The sequence below is a fragment of the Arachis ipaensis genome, chromosome B10 (genome assembly GCF_059453495.1).
Source record: "Arachis ipaensis isolate K30076 ecotype BB chromosome B10, ASM5945349v1, whole genome shotgun sequence".
NCBI classification, from domain to species: Eukaryota; Viridiplantae; Streptophyta; class Magnoliopsida; order Fabales; family Fabaceae; genus Arachis; species Arachis ipaensis.
The window spans coordinates 82,039,628-82,056,140 of NC_142435.1; the positions used below are offsets into that span (position 1 = coordinate 82,039,628).

General features: G+C 40.1%; 1 non-coding gene across 1 annotated transcript; it reads left to right on the top strand.

Annotated features, from left to right (window-relative positions):
- Window positions 1–15,535: 15,535 nt before the first annotated feature.
- LOC148580616 (small nucleolar RNA R71) lies at window positions 15,536–15,642 on the top strand. Its single transcript, XR_015897974.1, has one exon. It is a non-coding gene; the product is annotated as a small nucleolar RNA R71 (small nucleolar RNA).
- The last annotated feature ends 871 nt before the right edge of the window (window positions 15,643–16,513 follow it).

The following is a 16,513-nucleotide window of genomic DNA, read 5'->3' on the forward strand; positions in this document are numbered from 1 at the left end:
TTTAAATTCTGTCTCTTAAGTTTTGTGTTGAAGAGGTCTATGCTTGCTGGTCTTTATGTCACTGCACCCTTACTTTGCTTACTTGTATGTTTGTCCCTTTAAATCAAATGAAAAGAGAATGAGTGTTTTTTTTAAAGACCAGAGAGGAGTTCATACTATGGAGTAGGTTCATGAGTTTATGGTATAGTCATAAGTTAGCTAAGTTGGTTCAACCACAAGGTGGAAAGACAACTATCTGTCATGAATATTATGCTTTGAACACACCCCACGAGACTAGCTAAATAAGAAGATCCTAATAAGAAAAAGGGAAAAGAACAATAAAGGTTGAAAAATAAAAGAAAAATAGTAAGCAATAAGGCTAGGCACCAATGGTTTTAATCTTGAGGCATGTGTCTGTGGTGCTCCTGTATGAGGGATCTACTTGGATGAATAAGCTCTTAGGGGTGCCTTATCACTTGGTAACTTGGGTTAACTAACTCGGGATTATCAGCTGAAAGTCCACTATCAAGAGTAACCCTCACTACAGAGCATTTAGTAACCCAAAGAGGTGCTGGACACCAAGGTCTCAAGAAAAGAAAATAAATAAACTATATGCCTGTGGTGTGTATGTATCGGGGAGAGACTTCAGCAAGTAAGTCCTTAGGGGTGCTTCAACACTTAGTGCCTTGAACCAACTGGTTCGGGAGTGTTGGCTGAAAGCTTATTTTAAAGAGTTGCCCCCTTACAGAGCACTTAGCCTAAGAACAAAAATAAGCCCTGAAATAACAATAAAAGGATCAATGAATAAAAGTCTCATGGGATGCAATCACAGTGAGTATTCTAGGACATGATAAAGGTCTGAAAGCCAGGAATGAACCTAAGTTGCTATGCATGAAACCACCATAAAACCAGGGACATGACTTCCACAAGAATGATTCATTTATCTTGGCATTCCATTCATCATTCTCTTGTTCCAGTACTTGCTTAGGGACAAGCAAGCTTTAAGTTTGGTGTTGTGATGCCAGGGCATTTTGGCCAGTTTCACTGACCTTTTCTTTACTGTTTTTAGGGTAGTTTCATGCATTTCCTTAGGAAATAAGTTAGTTTTGGGTAGATATTTGATGAGCGGATATTTTATACGCTTTTTAGGGATAATTTCATATAGTTTTGAGTATGTTTTAGTTAGTTTTTAGTTTATTTCCAGTAGTTTTTAGGAAAAATTCATGTTTCTGGACTTTACTATGAGTTGTGTGTTTTTCTGTAATTTCAGGTATTTTTCTGGCTGAAATTGAAGGAGCTGAGCAAAAATCTGATTCAAGCTGAAAAAGGACTACTGATGCTGTTGGATTCTGACCTCCCTGCACTCAAAGTGGATTTTCTGGAGCTACAGAACTCGAAATGGCGTGCTTCCAATTGCTTTGAAAAGTAGACATCCAGGGCTTTCCAGCAATATATAATAGTCCATACTTTGCACAAGAATTGACGATGTAAACTGGCGTTCAACGCCAGCCTTCTGCCCAAATCTGGCGTCCAGCGCTAGAAAAGGATAAAAAATTGGAGTTGAACACCCAAACTGGCACAAAAACTGGCGTTCAACTCCACAAATGGCCTCTGCACGTGAATTGTTTAAAGTCTCAGCCCCAGCACACACCAAGTGGGCCCCAGCACACCAAGTGGGCCCCAGAAGTGGATCTCTGCATCATCCATCATAGTCCACTCATATTTTGTAACCCTAGGCTACTGGTTTAGTATTTAAACAACTTTTAGAGACTTATTTTGTATCTCATGACATTTCAGATCTAAACTTTGTATTCTCTGACGGCATGAGTCTCTAAACCCCATTGTTGGGGGTGAGGAGCTCTGCTGTGTCTCGATGAATTAATGCAAGTATTTCTGTTTTCCATTCAAACACGCTTGTTCCTATCTAAGATGTTCATTCGCGCTTAACTGTGATGGAGGTGATGAGCTGTGACACTCATCACCTTCCTCAAATCATGAACGTGTGCCTGACAACCACCTCCGTTCTATATCTGATTGAATGAGTATCTCTTAGATTCTTTAATCAGAATCTCCGTGGTATAAGCTAGAACTGATGGCAGCATTCATGAGAATCCGGAAAGTCTAAACCTTGTCTGTGGTATTCCGAGTAGGATTCAAGGATTGAATGACTGTGACGAGCTTCAAACTCCTGAAGGCTGGGCGTTAGTGACAGATGCAAAAGGATAGTAAATCCTATTCCAACCGGATCGAGAACCAACCGGTGATTAGCCGTGCTGTGACAGAGCACGTGAGCGTAGTTTTCACTGGAAGGATGGAAGGTAGCGATTGACAACGGTGATCCACCAACACACAGCTTGCCATAGGGGGACGTGCGTGCGTGAACAAGAAGACAGAGGAAAGTAGAGATTCAGAAGACAAAGCATCTCCAAAACTCCAACATATTCTCCATTACTGCACAACAAGTAACTTTTAATTTATGCTCTACTGGTTACTCACAATTCAATTGATAAACATAATTGACTTCCTGACTAAGATTTACAAGATAACCATAGATTGCTTCAAACCAACAATCTCCGTGGGATTCGACCCTTACTCACGTAAGGTATTACTTGGACGACCCAGTGCACTTGCTGGTTAGTGGTACGAGTTGTGAAAAGTGTGATTCACAATTCGTGCACCAAGTTTTTGGCGCCGTTGCTGGGGATTGTTCGTGTTTGAACAACTGACGGATTATTTTGTTGCTTAGATTAGGAAAAAATCTTTCTTTTTTTGGTTTAGAGTCTTTTATTATTTATCCCTTGTTAAAACACTTTAAATTTATAGCTCAGTTAATTAGAACGTGGTGTTTATGTTCATGATAATTGGCTATCATATTTTTAAAAACCTTTTTCAAAAATAATCTTTCCTAAAATTTTTTTTAAGGTCCCATAACTCATTTGGCTAGAGCGTTAATCTGTGTTCTTGGTAATTGGGTTAGAATCTTTTATACTCTTTTCAAAACCTTCTTTTTCAAAAATATTTTTTCTCTATTAAATCTTGTGCCAAACTTTAAGTTTGGTGTTTTCTTGTTGATTCCCCTTTGATTTTCAAAAATTTTGGTTTGGTTTTCTAAAAATTTTAAGTTTGGTGTTCTTCCTTCATGTTCTTGTGTTCTTGTGAGTCTTCAAAGTGTTCTTGAGTTTTCCTTGTGTCTTGATCTTAAAATTTTTAAGTTTGGTGTTCCTTGGTGTTTTCCCTCCAAAATCTCAAAAACAAGGAGCATTAGATCTAAAAATTTTAAATCTTGTACTATCTTATTGTTTTTCTCTCTCCTCACTAAATTCAAAAATATCTTTTCAAAAATATCTCTCCTAACTTCCTAACTTCTTATCTTTTCAAAATTTGTTGCAACTAACTAACTAACTTTTTGTTGTTTCTTAACTTTTTCAAAACTACCTAACTAACTATCTCTCTCTCAAATTTTCGAAAATATCCTCCCTCTTTTTCAAAAATTTCTGTTTTTTTAACTAATTAATTTTAATTTTTTTTACGGAAAAAAAAAAATATTTTCAAAATTCAAATTCTTTTTAGTTATTTTATTTTATTTAAGTATTTACTTCTTATAAAATAAAATAAATAAAAAGGTAAATCAGTCCAAGTTATATCCATAGATCCATCATGGACATAAGTGGAAATGAACAGTCCAGGAGGACTCTGGGGTCATATTCTAACCCCTCTACTGCTTCATATGGGAGTAGCATATGCATACCCTCCATTGGAGTTAGTAGCTTTGAGTTGAATCCTCAACTCATTATCATGGTGCAGCAAAGTTGCCAGTATTCCGGTCTTCCACAGGAAGAACCTATAGAGTTTCTGGCACAGTTTCTACAGATTGCTGACACAGTACATGATAAGGAAATAGATCAGGATGTCTACAGGCTATTACTGTTTCCATTTGCTGTAAAAGATCAAGCTAAGAGGTGGTTAAATAACCAACCTAAGGCCAGCATAAGAACATGGAAACAGCTGACAAAAAAATTCCTGAATCAATATTTCCCTCCAAAAAGGATGACACAGCTAAGGCTGGACATCCAAGGCTTTAAACAAGGAGATAATGAATCTCTTTATGATGCCTGGGAGAGATACAGAGAGATGCTACGAAAATGCCCCTCTGAAATGTTTTCAGAGTGGGTTCAGTTAGACATCTTCTACTATGGGCTTGCAGAAAGAGCTCAGATGTCTTTAGATTACTCAGCTGGTGGATCTATCCATATGAGAAAGACAATTGAAGAGGCTCAAGAGCTCATTGATACAGTTGCCAGGAATCAGCATCTGTATCTAAGCAGTAACCCTTCCATGAATGAAGAGGTTAAAACAGTAACTGCTGAATTCAGTACTATAAAACAAGCTGTTGAATTCAATCAGCAATTAGATTTTCTAACAAAGCAGCTAGCTGAATTCGAAGACAGGTTACAGGAGACAAGGATAACTAATATACATATGGAAGAACAGTTTAAGCAAACAAAGCAGCAGCTATCAAAGCAAATAGCATAAGAATGCCAAGCAGTTCAATTAAGAAGTGGGAAAACATTAAATACCCCACCTCAAGGCATCAAAAATTCAAGAAATAAGCAACCCACCAAAGATTCCCCTGAGGACAGTAAGAGCCCAGGGAAAAATAATTCTGGCACTAAAACGCCAGAAAATGGGTGGAAGGCTGGCGCTGAACGCCCAGACCATGCCCAAAACTGGCGTTCAGCGCCAGAAACAAGGCAGGATTGGCGTTCAACGCCAGAAATGGGCAAGAATCTGGCGTTGAACGCCCAACAGGGGCACATTTCTGGCGTTCAGGCGCCAGGAACAGACAGTGAGCTGGCGTCTAACGTCACTCCAGCTTCTGACTCTGGCATTCAATTGCCAGTGAGGGATCAGACACACACAAGTGCTGACAACAACCCCTCTAAAAAGGCTTCTTTAACCACTAAGGTTGAGGAATATAAAGCCAAGATACCTTATCCTCAAAAACTCCGGAAAGAGGAGCAGGATAAGCAATTTGCTCGCTTTGCAGATTATCTAAGGACTCTTGAAATAAAGATTCCATTTGCAGAGGCACTTGAGCAAATACCTTCTTATGCCAAGTTCATGAAAGAGATCTTGAGTCATAAAAAGGAGTGGAGAGAAACAGAAAGAGTTCTCCTCACTGAAGAATGCAGTGCAGTCATTCTGAAAAGCTTTCCTGAAAAGCTTAAAGACCCTGGGAGTTTTCTGATACCATGCATATTAGAAGGTGATTGCACCAAGACAGCTTTATGCGATCTTGGGGCAAGCATCAACCTGATACCTGCATCCACTATCAGGAAGCTTGGCTTAACTGAAGAAGTTAAACCAACCCGGATATGTCTCCAACTTGCTGATGGTTCCACTAAATACCCATCAGGCGTGATTGAGGACATGATTGTCAGAGTTGGGCCATTCGCCTTTCCCACTGACTTTGTTGTGCTGGAAATGGAGGAGCACAAGAGTGCTACTCTCATTCTAGGAAGACCCTTCCTAGCAACTGGACGATCCCTCATTGACGTCCAGCAGGGGGAAATAACCCTGAGAGTCAATGATGACGAGTTCAAATTGAACGCTGTCAAAGCTATGCAGCATCCAGACACATCAACAGACTGCATGAAAGTTGACCTTATTGACTCTTTGGTAGAAGAGATCAACATGGCTGAGAGTCTCGAATCAGAGTTGGAAAACATCTTTAAAGATGTTCAGCCTGATTTGGAAGATTCAGGGGACATGAAAGAGCCTCTGAACTTTCTTCTGAAAGAGGAAAAACCTCCTAAACCAGAGCTCAAGCCACTGCCACCATCCTTGAAATATGCATTTCTAGGAGAAGGTGACACTTTTCCAGTGATCATAAGCTCTGCTTTAAATTCATAGGAAGAGAAAGCACTTATTCAAGTGCTAAGGACACACAAGACAGCTCTTGGGTGGTCCATAGGTGATCTTAAGGGCATAAGCCCAGCTAGATGCATGCACAAAATCCTATTGGAGGATAATGCCAAACCAGTGGTTCAACCACAGAGGCGGCTAAATCCAGCCATGAAGGAAGTGGTGCAGAAAGAGGTCACCAAATTACTGGAGGCTGGGATTATTTATCCTATTTCTGACAGCCCCTGGGTGAGCCCTGTTCAAGTCGTCCCAAAAAAGGGAGGCATGACAGTGATTCATAATGAAAAAAATGAACTGGTTCCTACAAGAACAGTTACAGGGTGGCGCATGTGTATTGACTACAGAAGGCTCAATACAGCCACCAGAAAGGATCATTTTCCTTTACCATTCATAGACCAGATGCTAGAAAGACTAGCAGGTCATGATTATTACTGCTTTTTGGATGGCTACTCAGGCTATAACCAGATTGCAGTAGATCCCCAGGATCAAGAGAAAACAGCATTCACATGTCCATCCGGAGTGTTTGCTTATAGAAGGATGCCCTTTGGGCTATGCAATGCACCTGCAACCTTCTAGAGATGCATGCTCTCTATTTTCTCTGACATGGTGGAAAAATTTCTGGAAGTCTTCATGGATGACTTCTCAGTATATGGAGACTCATTCAGCTCCTGTCTTGATCACCTGAAACTTGTTCTGAAAAGATGCCAAGAAACCAACCTAGTTTTAAACTGGGAAAAGTGTCACTTCATGGTGACTGAAGGAATTGTTCTTGGGCATAAAATCTCAAACAAGGGAATAGAGGTGGATCAAGCAAAAATAGAGGTAATTGAAAAATTACCACCACCTGCCAATGTTAAGGCAATCAGAAGCTTTCTGGGGCATGTAGGATTCTATAGGAGGTTTATAAAGGATTTTTCAAAAATCGCAAAACCTCTAAGCAATCTGCTAGCTGCTGACACACCATTTGTGTTTGACACAGCATGCCTGCAGGCGTTTGAAACGCTGAAAGCTAAGCTGGTCACAGCACCAGTCATTTCTGCACCAGACTGGACATTGCCATTTGAGTTAATGTGTGATGCCAGTGATCATGCCATTGGTGCAGTATTGGGACAGAGGCATGACAAGCTTCTGCATGTCATTTATTATGCCAGTCGCGCTCTAAATGATGCCCAGAAAAATTACACAACCACAGAAAAAGAACTACTTGCAGTGGTTTACGCCATTGACAAGTTCAGATCATACTTAGTAGGATCAAAAGTGATTGTGTATACTGACCATGCTGCTCTTAAATATCTACTCACAAAGCAGGATTCAAAACCCAGGCTCATCAGATGTGTATTGCTTCTGCAAGAGTTTGATATAGAAATAAGAGACAGAAAAGGGACAGAGAACCAAGTGGCTGATCATCTGTCCCGGATAGAGCCAGTGAAAGGGACGTCCCTCCCCTTTCTTGAGATCTCTGAGACGTTCCCTGATGAGCATCTATTTTCCATTCAGGAAGCACCATGGTTTGCCGATATTGCAAACTATAAAGCTGCAAGGTTCATACCCAAGGAGTACAATAGAATACAAAAGAAGAAATTAGTTATTGATGCAAAGTACTACTTGTGGGATGAACCTTATCTCTTTAAGAGATGTGCAGACGGAATTATCCGTAGGTGTGTCCCCAGAGAGGAAGCACAGAGAATCCTATGGCATTGCCACGGATCTCAATATGGAGGCCATTTCGGAGGTGAGCGAACAGCCACCAAGGTCCTCCAATGTGGCTTCTATTGGCCCACACTCTATAAAGATTCCCGAGAGTCCCAGTAACGTGTGCGAAGGGCATAGAGGCAACGTTAGTGGCAAAGTTTGTGCCACTAACGTTGAAGTTAACGTGGCTCTTACTTTGGTAAGGAACGTTAGTGAAAAAGGTGATTGTCACTAACGTTCTCGAACCCATATTTTCACTGAACGTTAACACCACTAACGTCCTGAGCTAAAGTGTCTGCCCACTTCACACTTTCTTTCTGCAAGTAAAGCTAAGCCCAATGAAGAAGAGAAGTGCTTCAAACTCAAGATCCAAAGGCGCATACCCAAGACTTGAAGAGCCAACTAGAAGAACAGAAGAGTAGTATATATAGGAGTAGCTTTGAAGTAAAAGGGGAGTGGAAAAATTATAGGGAGCCTCTTGGCATAGAACTACTCTCTGTATTTACTTTCTCTGTACTTCTAGTTTCATCATGTATTCTCCATCTTTGTTTTCATTTTCCAGAGCTATGAACAACTAAACCCCTTTCATTGTGTTAGGGAGCTCTGTTGTAATTTGATGGATCAATACTAGTTTTCATTATTCTTCTTCTATCTTTTCTCTTGATTTTACTTGAAAGCTTTCGATCTTCATCCAATTGGGTAGTTATCTTGGAAAAGAAGCTATTCATACTTGGATCTCTTCTGAACCTTGAAAGAGGAATGAAGAGATCATGCTAGAAATGCTTTCTCATGCTGGACCAAATTGGGTTTGGATGGATATGTGACTATAATCCTCTCAACACTTGATTTGGGAAATGCATGTGGTATAATCAATGACCATACTTCATCTCTTCTCATGAGAAATTGACCAAGGAATTGGCTATTGATCAAGATTTGAGAGATTGAATTACAAGAAATTGTAATTCGATCACTTAAGATTGCCAAGGAGATCAATGAGTGCATTGATTGAGGAAGAGATGAAAATAAAATTGATCCGGAGAATGCAACATATCCTGAGCCCAATGAAACCCCCATTTCTGATCTTACCCATTCTCTTTAATTTCTGTCATTTACTTTTATGAGCAATTTCCCCATTCCCGTTTAAGATTCTGTAATTTACTTTCCGTCATCTTCATTCAGCTCTTATTTCTAGCATTTACTTTTCTATTATTTACTTTCCCGCCATTTAATTTTCTACAATTCTCAACTCAAATTCTGATTCGCTCAACTAGAACATTCCTCTAATTAAAGTTTCTTGATCAATCAATCCCTGTGGGATTCGACCTCACTCTATTGTGAGTTTTTACTTGACGACAAATTCGGTACACTTGCCGAAGGAAATTTGTTATGAGATAAGTTTTCTGTGCATCACTGAGTCATTTTGGGGTATCTCCAGGATATAAAAATCAATGGGGAATGTGAGCCCTTTAATGCCCACTAATACATCTTCAGCAACTCCAGCCACTGTAATAATGCTTTTATCTGCTAACACAAAACGAGCTGCCAACCTTTTTAAGGGAGGGAGCCTCAAAATATCATATATAGACAAAGGCATTATACTCACACATGCAGCTAGAAAATACTACACCACCAATAGTACAATTAACCATATATGGACCTGGATCACTACACTTTTTAGGTATACCTTCCATTAAAGCAGATATAGAACTACCTAAAGGAATAGTTTCTAATTCATTAAGTTTGTCTTTATGTATACATAAATCTTTTAGAAACTTTGTGTATTTAGGTACTTGTTGAATAACATCAAAAAGGAGAACAGTTACCTCAACCTTTTTGAATATTTCTACCATTTTGGGATCAGGTTCCAACTGCTTCCTGGGCTTCCTTGCAAGTTGTGAAAATGGAATAGGAATGGCATTTTCTGTAGTGTCTGCACCCTTTGGTGCTTCTTCCTGTGATTGAGCTTCTTCTTCTTCAGCCGTGTCTTGTATATCCTGTTCCTCCTCAATATCTTCTATTTCCACTACCTCTTCAGCTGAGGTGTGTTCTGGTGGGCTTGGCTCCTCCTGATTCCTCTCTTGCAATGTGGTTCCAGACCTTAGGGTGATGGCATTAATGCCACCCTTTGGATTGGGTAAGGGTTGAGAAGGAATTCCACTGGAGCTTACATGTTGAGTGTTTGAAGTATTGGGTGGTGCCAGCTGAGAGATGAGAGCTTGTATAGCGGACGCTAGGCCATTGAGTGAACTTTCCATGTTCCTTTGTCCTTGTGTAATGGATTGAAGAGTATCGTCACTCGGAGAAGAATTAGATTGAGTGATCTGCGGAACTTGTTGTTGGTTGTGTTGTGGTCCTTGGGACTGCCTCAGGTGAGGTGCTCTGTAAGGCTGGTTCTGGTTCTGCTGCCTGTTGTTGTTATTACTCCACCTCTGATATCCTTGATTGTCTCTGCCTCCTCTGTTATTGTTGTCCCTCCAATTTTGGTTAGAGTTGTCCTGCCATCCATGGCTATAACTGCCACCTTGATTGTACCCTTGGTTGGGGCGGTCATAGAAGTTATGAGTAGCTGCCACAGTGTTGTCTTCTTGCTGGAGCTGCGGACATTGATCAGTATAATGGCTGTAATCGGCACATATCCTACACACTCTCTGTGGGACTAACTGTTAGCTTTGCTGTGCTTGTTGTTGACTCAACTGCATCTGCTTCAGTAAGTTGGTCATTTCACATATACTCTGAGCCAGAGCAGTAGTTTCTTTGCTAGAAGATACCTCTGCAACAGCCTTTGAGTGGCTTTGTTTCTGCCTGTGATTCCTTGTAGAATCAGCCAAGTCACTGATCAATTGCCATGCCTCATCAGTGGTCTTGTACTTTTTCATAGACCCATTGCTAGCACTTTCCAATGTGGTCTTATCTTGGGGCCTCATGCCCTGTGTGACGTAGCCGAGCAACACTATCTTGTCAATCATATGGTGGGGGCATGCTTCTAGAAGGTTGTTGAAGCGTTCCCAGTATTCATAGAGAGTCTCGGATTTGTCCTGAACAATCATGGAAATGTCTTTCCTCAGTTTATCAGTAACTTCAGCTGGGAAGAATTTTTCTAAAAATTCTCTTCTAAGCGTATCCCAGTCAGAAACGGTTGCTGCGGGTTGAGTATAGTACCACTCTCTCACCTTTCCCTCAAGAGAGAATGGAAAAGCTTTCAACAGAATAGAAGTTTCATCTGCACCATCGCGCCTGACAGTAGAACAGGCTGCTTGGAAATCCCCCAGGTGCTTGATAGGCTCTTGAGCAGGTAAGCCATGAAACTTAGGCATCAAGTTGAGCAGTGCAGTCTTTATTTCAAAGTCTGTAGCCACTGCTGGGTGATGCGCTTGAAACGGTTGCATTGTAAAATCAAGGGCTCTAGCCTCCTGGATAGTAATTCTCCTAGGTGCTGCCATGTCACCTACACGTAAATCAACCGAATCAGCAGAAAGGGAGCTTGTTTCTTCCTCAAGTGACGTTTCAGATTCGCGCTCAGGGAGGACTAATCGACGCCGAGCTTGCCTTATTCGTTAGATAGTTCTTTCAATCTCAGTATCAAATATTGGCAAGCTTAGATCAAGAAGTGAACGTGTCATTTAACAAAGAAATATGTAGCTCATAGTAGCAAAAATAAAATAAAATGCAAATAAATAAATTCCAATTAATAACTTAGCACTCTATTGCAACTACCCGGCAATGGCGCCAAAAATTGACGTGGCAGAAATTGGCGAGTCAAGAAATTATTATAAGAGATACGTTGCAAGTACAGTTCTTAACCAACCAAAAATCCGTTTATCAATTTAGAAGGGTTGTCACAAAATTAAAATTAAAATTAAAATTCTGGGAGTATGAATCCCAGGTCGTCTCCCAACGAGTTGCAGAAAGATGTGCTATTTTATTAATCAGATGTTTTCAAAAGTGGTTTGAGATGATAAACAGGAATTTAAATTAGAGAATTTATGTAATTTTAAATAAAAGCCTTGACTGGGAGTAGATTAGTTGGAAGTCCTATTATTGTTGGAGTACTCTCAAGATTAATTGATAATTGAAGGTTCTTCTGCTTAGTTACCCTTTACTAGGTAGAGGGAAGTCAAGCAAGTTGGAAAGCTATTTCTAATCACAAGTCCTAATCCTCTTCCTTGAGAAGGACTAGTGTCAATGATTAGAGGGCGATCCAACAATAAACCCAATTACAATTTTTCTCTTGAGTAACCCAACTCAAGGTTTCCTTTCAATCATCTCCCAATCAAGTTATGGAACTACTCGCTCATTATGAATGTAATTTTCACAAAATAGGGAAGAGAAATACTGAAAGACATAATAAATAATAATCAAAAGGATCAATTAAAATGAAAATAATTCTTGTATAATTAAATTCTAGAAATAATCCAAGAGTAACTCTGAGCAAATAAGGAACATGAAAGAGTAAGTGACAAGTAAGGAAACAAACTAGAATGACAAAGTCTTGACGAAGATAATAACTCTTCTCAATGTTCCAATCCAAAAAGCAATAAAATCAAATCCTAAGAACTATGAATGTGTAGAGAGAAAACCTAGAGGAGAGATAAAATTAGATCTAAAACTAAAAATTATGTGGAATGAATGTTGTGTTCTGTCTTTGCATGTTTCCTGGCTCTAATATGCTTTTCTGGGCCGAAAACTGGGTCAAAACAAGGCCCAAAATTGCCCCCAGCGAATTCTGCAGATTCTGCAGATCGCACATGTCACGCGATCGCGTCATCGAGGCATTCGCGTCATCCACCGTTTTGCCTAGCCACGCGTGCGCGTCGTCCACGCCTTCGCGTCACTGGTGCAGTTTACAATCCACGCGGTCACGTGAGCCATGCGTCCGCGTCACTGCAATTTCCTGTATATCGCGCGGTCGCGTGAGCCATGCGTCTGCATCACTGCAATTTCCTCTATATCGCGCGGTCGCGTGAGCCATGTGCTCGCGTCACTTCTCGCTGGTCATCTCCTTAATATCTTGTGTTCCTTCCATTTTTGCAAGCTTGCTTTCCAATCTCCAAGTCATTCATGCCTTATAGAGCCTGAAATACTTAAGACACAGATCACGACATCGAATGGAATAAAGGAGAATTAAAATACAAAATTAAAAGTCTCTAGGAAGCAAGTTTTTAACCATAAAGTATTTTTAGGAAGGAATTATAAATTCATGCTTATTTAATGAATAAGTGGGTAAAGATTTGATAAAACCACACAATTAAATACAATATAAACCATAAAATAATGGTTTATCAGTCTCCAAGGGTGTTGTTCTTCCAATGTTGCATGGCAACATTTTCCAATGCATTTCCCTTGAAGACATGTGTATAGTCCCCATTTTTTAAGTGGCCGAACCCTCCTTCTTCAATTGTACCATCAATTCTTTCCAATCTTCCTTTCATTTCTCCTACAAAAAAAAAGAATGCAATTAATAACTTTTTGGATAATGGTGGCAAAATTAAAAAAGAAAGAATAACTACTTTTAAATTTTTTTTTTTTAAATAACTAAGTGCTATTCATGAATGCAAACCAACTGACTATTTAATTGTCCATGTATGCAACATTGGTGACACCAAACTTAGTTTGTGGCCATGTGTGTAAAAAGATTTGTTCAAGGTTCTAAGAGTGACATGATATGAGTTGCATTTATGTTCTCTTAGTGTGCCTTGAACACCAAACTTGTTCTTCGCTATATATTGCAAAAAAAGGATTCATTTAAGTGTATGTAAAAGTTGATTTGGAATTCATGAACCTTGCATTATTAACTACTTTAAAAGCATATAAAACATGGGTTGCCTCCCATGAAGTGCTTCTTTAGCGTCACTAGCTTGACGTTCTACCTTTGTCAGGGTGGTTGGTAATGCTTCAAATATTCCCCCCTCGCAATGAATCTATCTCCATTGGCGTCATTAATGATCTCCACATGTTCTAAGGAGAGAATTCTGTTGATGGTGAAAACTTTAGGCAGCTGAGATGGGATGGTGGGGAGATGAGGTGGGATAGCTGGGAGATAAGCTGAGATCACTTTATCCCCTGGAGAGAAATCCTCTATAGGGATCTTCTTATTCCTCCATCCCCTTGGTGCCTTCTTCCTTGTTTCTTTTAACTCTACCCTGCTCCTTGTGGCCTCCTTTCACAGGGAAATTCTGTTGCTAGTCTCATATGATTCTGGTGGGTTTGGCTCCTCTTGGGTTTCCTTTAGCGGTTGCACCTTTTGACTGTTTTGTTTACCAACTAAAGGGATTCTCAGGTGTACAGTTTGTGCTTCAGTGCTTGTTTCTTCCACCAGTGCCTTGTCGTGATCTTCCTTTGGTTCCTTGTTTTCTTGATCTGCTTCTTGTGAGGGTTTGAAGACATTGAATGCGAGTTGTTCATCATGTATCCTCAGTATTAGCTCTCCTTGCTCCACATCTATAAGAGCTCTGGCTGTAGCTAGGAATGGTCTTCCCAATATGATTGGGTGAAGGTGAATCTCTTCCATTTCCAATATGACAAAGTCTGTGGGAAGGAAGTAGTTCCCAACCTTTACCAACATGTTTTCAACCACTCCTACTGCTTGTTTTTGAGTTTTGTCAGCCAGCTTGATGACTACGTCTGTGGGTGTTAGCTCATTGATCTGCAGCTTCTTCATGAGGGATAAAGGCATTAAGTTGATGCTTGCTCCCAGGTCACAGAGTCCTTTATCAAACCTTGTTTCACAGAGTCCTACTGCACTCCTTATTCATCACTATTGTTTGCCCTCCTTTGAGTGAGCTTTTCCTGGTCAGCAGCTCCTTCATGCACTTAATGTCTGAGGGCATTTGTTGGAGAGCCTTGATTAATGGTATGTTTACATGAAGGGATGCAAACATGTCGAGGAACTTTGAGTATATTCTTTTTTCTACGCCACCCTTGACTCTTTGGGGAAAAGGTGCAAAGAGTTTCAGAATCTCCTTCTGTATAATTTTGGTTTCTTAGTGACCCTCTTCCTGCTTCTCTGCTAAAGTATCTCCAGAGTGTTTGAAGGGTTTGTTCAGCTCTTCCTCAGTCTCCCTATCACTTATAGTGACCATCTTGCATTCTTCCCATCTTACTTTCTTTGCTTCACCTCTCGGGTTTTTCTCTGTGTCACTTGGGAAGCTATCAGTAGGTTTGGGAATCTTCTCAGAGAGGTATCCCACTTGAAATTCTAGCCTCTTGATGGTGTCTCCCTGGTTTTTGATATTGGCTCGCACCTCCTCCTTGAACAGCTTGTTATCTTGGATTTCTTACATATGCCTTCAAGTAGAGTCTCAATCCTTGAGAGTCTATCTTCGGATGATGGTGAGTTGAGATTGGAGGGATGAGAAGGGCCATTTTGGTTTTGATATGGATGTTGAGAGGTATTGTTAGGCGGGTGCTGATATGATCTCTATGTGGAATGTTGGTGAGCTGCATTGTTGTTGGAGTTGTGACATCTCTGATCTTGGCCTTGATCTTGTTGATTTCCCAACCAAAGTTTGGGTGGTTCCTCCAACCAGGATTATAAGTTTTGGAGTATGGATCATGGGTCTGTCTAGCTGAGTTCCCAATGTAGTTGGCTTGTTTCTGATCATCCTCTGCCTCTGCATTCACTCCTTCTTGAGCTGCTGATGAGGTAGTGATTGCTGCTACTTGGTTCCTTTCCATCTTTTTGGTAAGGTCAGCCAGCTGCTTGGTGATCATCTTGTTTTGAGCCAGCAGTACATCCACGTTGTTTAGCTCTATCACTCCTCTAGTGTTGTCTCTTTCAGAAGCATAGAAGTAGTCATTCTCAGCTACAGTCTCAATGACATTTATGGCTTCTTCAATGGTCTTCTTCTTGTTCAGAGACCCCCCAGATGAGTGGTCTATTGCCTTCTTTGATTCGTAAGAAAGACCTTCATAGAAAATGTGTAACTGCACCCATTCATTGAACATATCTGGCGGTCACCTTCTTGTCAAGTCCTTAAACCTCTCCCATGCTTCATAGATAGTTTCACCATCTTGTTGCCTGAAGGTTTGTACCTCAGCTCTCAACCTGTTGATTCTTTGAGGAGGATAGAATCTCGCCAAGAATTTGTTCACCACATCTTCCCTGGTTGTTAAACTCTCCTTCGGAAAAGATTCCAGCCATTTAGATGCTTTGTCCTTGAGTGAAAAGGGGAACAAAAGCAATTTATAGGTGTCAGAATGAACACCATTAGACTTCACAGTATCACATTGATGCACGGAAAACTTGTCTCGTAACAAATTTCCCTTCGGCAAGTGTACCGAATTGTTGTCAAGTAATAACTCACAAAAGAGTGAGGTCGAATCCCATAGAGATTAATGAATTAAGCAATCAATAGTTGATTGATTATCCTAGTTAGACGATTCAGAATTGGATGATGAGTAACAAGGGAATGTAAATTGCATGAATGTAAAGAAAGCAATAAAGTGCAGAAAAGTAAAATGGCAAGAAAAGTAAATATAAGAACTAAAAATAAAATGAACATTGGGATTAAGAGATATTGCAATCCTCCGGATCAAGTTCCTTCTCATCTCTTCCTCAATCAATGCATTCATTGATCTCCTTGGTAATCTTAAGTGATCGAATTACAATTCCTTGTAATTCAATCTCTCAAATCTTGATCAATAGCCAATTCCTTGGTCAATTGCTCATGAGAAGAGATGAAGTATAGTCACTGATTATACTACATGCATTCCCAAATCAAGTGTTGGAGGATTATAGTCATATATCCTTCCAAACCCAATTTGGTATATGATGAGCGGATAATTTATACGCTTTTTGACATTGTTTTTAGTATGTTTTTAGTAGGGACTAGTTACTTTTATGGATGTTTTCATTAGTTTTTATGTTAAATTCACATTTCTAGACTTTACTATGAGTTTGTGTGTTTTTCTGTGATTT